Raw genomic sequence first — 7,518 nt, forward strand, 5'->3', positions numbered from 1 at the left:
ATGCGGCTCTTTGACTCATCATTATTTTGTATACTGTGACTCTTTGCCAAGTTTGGATCTTGTCATGCTGCTTCTGGTGAGGTACCTCTGAGGAGAAATCTCCTAGAGCGTAGTCCCGCACCCAGGCTGCGTCATTCCATCTCCCATCCCTTGGAAACAACTGCACGGACCAGCGAGTGGGGGAACCTGTGTGTCATATGTTGGGTCACATCTTGCCTTTATTTTTTAGTGCGGAGGACGCAGCACACCCTCACAATCACTGCAGGATTTTTACCCTCACTCAAAATGGCAAAATGCAATATGTGTTTAATATATTATTGTTAAAATTATATGCTTTTGTGTGATTGTCTTTTTTGTCAGGTCACTGCTTGGTGTGGCTCTGACTCTCACAGTTCAAAATTTTGGCTCTTTGTGTCGAACTTGTTCACCATACCTGGTCTAGGGCCTCACCAGCAATTCTCAGAAAACTAGGCCATAGATCGGTGCAGAGATCGGAGGTTTTGGGGTAGCTGTAGCAATGTGGTATTGGGGATACCTGGGTCATCCCAGGGTGCTGGCAGGAATCTGGGGGCATGTGATGCTGGGATTCAAACACTGTTTGCCACAAGGTAGGAGTGCACTACAATTGTTATAATAGGCCTCAAGATATTATTTTGTTTTGACTTTGGATCACACCTCACAATGCTGAAGGCTCACTTCTATAAGGATTTATGCTCTACACTCCTGGAAGTGCTCAGAGGACTATATACAACAGGGACAAATGGGTTACTGGGGTCAAACACAGGTTGCCTGCATTAGTATTAGAAGAATATGTATTCTGCTGTTGTTATATGCAGTATCTAGAATTTCATTATATCCAATGATGGTGGTGTCGAATTCATCTGTCATAACTGCTTCTCTCTGTGTTTAGGAAAGTCATTTCTTTTGGAGGAATGTTGAAGTCTGCAAATATAATTACAAATTCGCCTATTTGGGGGATCTTTTATTCTCTTATATGTATTGATGCTCTATTATAAAATATATACATGGTGATTATTATGCCCTCTTGAAGAATAGATATACCCCATTTATCATTTTCAACTAAGTTTGTTCTGCAGAATTGTATTTCTGTTTCTGGTGTGGTTTCATTTTTGGTTTTGGGGCCACACCAGTTTGCACTTAGGGGTATTCCAGAAACTACTCCTGGCTCAGGATGCCATACAGGATACCAGATATCAAACCCAGGTTCGTCCTGAGTCAGCCACATGCAAAGCTACTGCCCTACTGCTATGCTACCACTCCAGCCCTGAAGCATCAAATTTCTGAAATTAATATAGTTATTTCAACTTTGGTTTTATTAGTATGATATATCTTTCTCTATCCATTTCCTCTCTCAATTTGGTTAAGATATAAGTGAAAAATTAATTATAAATATATTGGATATTAAGAGAAGTAAACAAAAGAATAGAATAGTGGTGGTGGGGCTGGAGTGGTGGCACAGAGGTAGGGCATTTCCCTTGCAAGCTGCTGTCATAAGACAGACTGCAGTTTGATCCCCTGACATCACATATGGTCCCCCCAAACCAGGAGCGATTACTGAGTGCATACCAAGGAGTAACCCTTGAGCGTCACCATGTGTGGCCCCAAAATAATAAATAAAAGAATAGGGGTGGTACTATGTATTGTATACACTATGTCTGAAAGTAAATAAGTCAATTTTGAAGTATGAACCTCACATAACCAGATCTATACATTTACGGCACATATAGATAGATTTTTACTAAAAGTAGGAAAGATTCAAATCAATCATCAGTCAGACATGATAGAGAAATATAAACTTTTTTATGTTAGATTTTCTGAGAATTTATGGGAAAATATATTATTTGGAAAACATAGGATATTTCTTCCTCAAACTTTATTTTTCAGAAGATCTTAGATTAAGATCACAAGTAAAACAAGAAGAAAATTATAGCCTCAGAATCCTTAACTAGATAGGTTTTGCTGAAAATACTGGAGTTCCTTTTGGATACAATTGAGTAGTAAGTAATAATTTTCATTTTTATTTTGTCATTGTACATGTAGAGTAGTTACCCCAATTTGCTGCAATATATACTTTTTCAGAGGACATTTTTTGCAGATTCATATTAACCGCAGTCTTTTTTTGTTTGTTATTATTTATTTTTATTTTTTTATAAATTATCTTTATTTAAACACTGTGATTACAAATATAATAGTAGTTGTATGATTACAGTCATGTAAATAACACCCCCCTTCACCACTTCAGGATTCCCACCACCAATTTCCCGGATCTACCTACTCCTCACCCCACCCACACCTGTACTCGAGACAGGCTTTCTTTTTTCCTCATGCACTCACATTGTTATGATAGTTATCGTGTAGTAATTTCTCTAACTGCACTTATCACTCCAAGTGGTAAGCTTCATGTCATGAGCCGCACCTACATGGGAAGATGGGGGGAATAAGGGTTGGGACTGAGGCAGTAAAATATTAGAAATGAGATTTGTAGGGCAGCATCAAGGTCGCAATACAAGATGGATGTTATGGATATGTAAAATATGTGCATACAATACTATCAATAGGAAAACAAGAAAAAAATTCCAGTGACTGTCCCAACATAAACCAGTGCTAGAATGGCCCACCCTCCTCCCAAAGCTCATTCCCATTAATGTAGGGAGAGGTAGGAGGGAAGCCTGAGGAACACTAAGAATCTACCTGAACCCACTTCTGGCCATCTGAGCTGGCACCCAGGGAAGGCCTGGAGTAAGGGGAAAAAGACAAGGATGGCGGGGGGCCTGCCAAGCCTCCAAGCACTCCCCAGGGCAGGGAGAAGGGCTCCAGTATGGGGCCTCCCCAAACCCCATACCTGGCAAGAGCTGGTCTCCAAAATCAAGGAGGAAACCGAAAGCCAGATGTCTGTCCACCCTCCTCTCCATGAACCTCCCCCCTGGAGTATGGAGGGAGGGGGGAAGCCTGAGGACCATTAAGAGTCCACCTGAACCCACATCTGGCCATCTGAGCTGGCAACCAGGGAAGGACTGGAGTCAGGGGAAAAAGACCAGGATGGCTGGGGGCCTGCCAAGCCTCCCAGCACTCCCTAGGCAAGGGAGAAGTGCTCCAGTATGGGGCAACTTCAGTCTTTTAAAACATGTTCTGCAAACTATCACTGCCATTTATTTTTTGACATCAGCTAATTTTTCATACAGAAATCGGAAGTCAAATGATTGAGAGCCTGTGTAATTTAGCTCTTAGTGGATTGTTTAAAGTAAGGGTATTTTAGAGTGCTCTAGTTTAAAATGCCTTTCTTCAAATAGCTTGTGTATCTCAAAGTGATACACTTTAAATAAAAAAGAAAATTTTATTGTCATGCTACTAGAATAGCTCGATTGGGCATATTTTTATTTGTAGTTTTGTTAGGGGGAGTTTCATTCCACCAAATATAAATTATAGATTAACTAAAGGTACCAGACATGAACTATTGTGTATTATAGAGTTTGAACAGAAGTTTGAACTGTGCATACTGATGGCCTTATTGATTTTGAATCTTCAAGGAAAATGACTCTCTATGGCCACATATCAAGTCAAAAGTGTGCACCTGTACATGGGTATGGTTTGGGCAATGCATACCATAAGGCAACTACTCTTTAATTCCAACTCTGGTCATACTGTCAGAAGCTCTGGGTACCACCCCCAGGGAGTGCACAGCTCTTGACAGGGTCTCTATTCAACACGTCGAGAGATTGCCCTTTCCTGGATTCTGGCTCTGTACACCATGCTCATGGGAGCATACTCCTGGAAAACATAGGCATTGCTCATAAAGGATTGTACCCCATGGGCATAGGTTGTGTGAACAAAGCTCATAGGGACACAATCAGAAGAATATACCCCTAGACAAAGGATTTTTGCCATGTGTAGGGGTGCTTCTTTGTATGGAAACAATTGTATATGATTCTTGGGGGGGTACAGTTTTCTCAGCAGAAGGTTTAGTTACACTTAAAGGGCATGGACCCTGCCCTTATTGCAGCTCTCTTCAGCATGCTAGTTGAGTCCACTTTCCTGCCCCTGGACAGAAATTATGCCAACCAATTCAGATGAGTGTACTCGCAAGGATGGGAGCTCTTTACTCTACACTCTTGAGGATACACTCCTCTGGACAGGAGGTCTCTTCACCGTGTCGTGCGGCCACACTGTTGGACTAAGGCTTTGTTCTCCAAACAGACAAGATTAAACCTACCTTGGAAAAAGCCCTTTTCACTATTTCTAGTAGGGATGCACTCTGCTGAGCCTGGGGTTTGGTCACCATGTTTGTGAGCATTTGCTTGTTCCCTGGGACTGAGGTTCTATTCCCTACACCCATAAGAGCACATGCTCTCTGATAGACGCTTTATTCACTTCTCCCATGGAGCTGTACTCTGCTGAGTGGACAGTTTTTTCATCTCAATGATAATTCTCATGCCCACGGTTGCTGATCTGTTCCCACACCTAACGAAGTTCAGAGCCTGAATAAAGATTATATTTATTTTATTCAGGACTCTGTACTCCCTTCGGTGGAGGATTATATAATGTCTGCAGAGTCCTGCACCCTTATGCTGCCATTTGTGTTCCCACACCTAGAAAAGTATACACCCTATGTAGATTTTGACCATACCATAGGGTGTGTACTTTTTTGGGTGGAGGGCTTCATCACACCTATCGAGGCTCACTTACCTGGAATGACACACTATTATGTACATTTAAATGGAGGTGCTTTTTAATATACTTTGGGTGGTGCAGCCCCTGAATAGGGTCTTTTTTTCACCATGTCTCAAAGTTTGTGGAATGAGATAATTTATTTTTTAGTCTTTCTTGATTATGGGTAACTGCCCATAAATCTGTTGGAGAGACATATCCTTCAATACTTAGAAACTTTATTCTCTTTCCAGCACCCAGGTACAATTATCCCCTCCCCCTTTTTGTCCAAGCTAAGATAAGGACTTTCTTGGATTGGACAATACCGTTTTCAGGAGGCATGTTTGGGGACATTAAAAACATGGTGCATAAAGTTGTACTACCCAAACTACTACCCAAATACCGGTAGATGTCAGTATCCCTTAAGCCTGAAACAAGAAGAGGCCTGCAGCCAGTAACTGACAAATGTATGACTCATACAGACAAGTGAATCTTCATGTAATTCTCTGGTCCAAATGGACAGAAACCCCTATGGGAAATGGAAGAAGGCAAACGTGATTTTCTGTAAAATAAAGAATTGTAACCTCAAAGGCAATTGTTGTTCAGGCTGCTATGATTATACTTCACACACAAGGTCATTTCTGCCATAACTTGTTTGACTTCAACATCCCTGGGTGTCCCAGGGTTCCATTCCACTGTAAAATAAGCACATAGAACCTTTAATAAACAAAAGAAAAGTGACAAAAATAACAAAGGTTGATATATATATAATTCTCTGAATTCAAAGACTGCAAAGCAATAGTATCCAAATGAGTTATGTTATTAGATCAATAGTAGATGAAAATTATTGTGCACTGGAATTGAGAGTCCAGATTAATCTTACACATGGTTATTTATTTTACAATATAGGAGCAAAAAAACACCAGCCAATATAGCTGCTTCAGTAAATGGTATTAGGGAAATTGGACAACCCCCATGTGAAAGAATGAAAACGGACCACTATCTTACACCATATATAATTCAAAATGAGTTAATGACATAAATATAAACCTAAAACAAAAAACACAAATAGAATAGTTAATATGTTATATATTACTAATTATCATACTTTGGGGTATTTACCTTAACTGCTAAGAAAAATATCCAAACATTTTAAGCAAGTCATGTTTAAAACACGATGTCTATGCTTGAGATTTCTATTTTCTATGGGCATTTACTTCCTCTCTTGTAAGCAGAAAGCATGACTATGGAAGTAAATTTCATAGTAAGGACATTAAACCAGGGAAACATTTCACATAAAAGAGGACTTAGTATGTGTAATATGCTGAGTTAGATTCTTGTCATTGCATTTCCCTCAAACACCAGTACATGTATCCCAATTAGTACTGGATATGGCTCCAGTCGTCTTCAACCATTATAAGGTATGAGCCATCTTTAAAATTAATTTTATTAGTGTTATATTAAAAGATCACAGAATTGAAAACTATTAATATGAGCATCAATTTAGAATTATGAAACCTTGTTTTTACTCAGTCTTTTAAATAATTGAATCAGAGCTCTTGTGGGTTTCAGATATCAAGCTCAGTTATTATCTGCCTCTGAGCTTACGAGAGGTGTATACGTTATTGACGGATATACCATTTATATATAAATATCAGAAACCACAGTGGTGATATCACAAATCTGATGATACTTACATTTCTAAATAATAAATCTACCACACCTTGAAGTTCACAAAGTACTTTCACATCTATAAGCCTAGATCTTTGAGAGCTTAGCATAATAATTAGCTAGTTCAAAAAAAGTACTGAGTTGTACATTGACTAGAAATATAGATTAAATGTGTACTTACTGAGGCATCAAGCTAGTTTAGTTGTCGAGCAGGACCAGCAGAGCAATCGGAACCAGTAGAGCAAGCAAAACTAGATGGCAGCTGCTTCTGATTTCATAACTACAGAGGTTCAGGTTCTTTAATGTACTAGGACTTGTGAGGAATGGATATATATACCAGACAGAACAAAGGCAGAACAAAGGGCCATCTGTGAACAGCCTTGAAAAAGAGCAGGAGGAACAGAGACAATGTCCTGGGCAAGAGAATGCTGAATTTGCAGAAAGATAGCATAAAAATCTCTAGATTTGTTTCAATTTTCTTTCTGGGAACAGCTCAGTATGTTTCCATTCTTACCCTGGGAACTTCTAACAAGCCCAATTCCCAATGTCAACTCTGGATTTCCACTCGTAAGGAATAGAAGCTGGGTCAGTATTTTCCACATTGTTTTCCCCAAAAAATAATATTAAATATTACATATATTTATTTTATCCTGAGATGTTTCTCAAATAATTTAGATTAGGCAGATTATGTAAAATACATCCAATAAGTGCTAGAGTTCCAGCTTAAGCTGAGATCTGCATGCAGTTTTTGTCCAGTAGCCTTCAGTTAGCATTAGAACATGGCAAGTTGTGACTTCTGATCAATGTTATTACTACCTTGAACTTTGCATTTTGAAGCATCTCATTACTTCATGATTTTCATATTGGTATCAAAAGTCAGTAGAAGCTTATAACATGTAATGGCATTATTTACTCTTTCAGAATGGCCTATTCCCAAATTACATTTCATGACCATTAAGAACAAAGAAGTTTAAGCAACACATTATGTCAAGGTTAATTTTATCATGTGGAGACTCCATTGTTCTCTGATGCTTCAGAAATTGAAGACATTCTTGATAGACTGATTCTAATCACCATTTATTTTACTTATGAATTTTTCTTATGCCAGGTGTTTTCAACATTTTTTAGAATCTTCTTCTTTTTATATTTATTCATCATATACTTTTGTTAAGGAATAGTAAT

The sequence above is a fragment of the Suncus etruscus genome, chromosome X (assembly GCF_024139225.1).
Source record: "Suncus etruscus isolate mSunEtr1 chromosome X, mSunEtr1.pri.cur, whole genome shotgun sequence".
Classification (NCBI taxonomy): Eukaryota; Metazoa; Chordata; class Mammalia; order Eulipotyphla; family Soricidae; genus Suncus; species Suncus etruscus.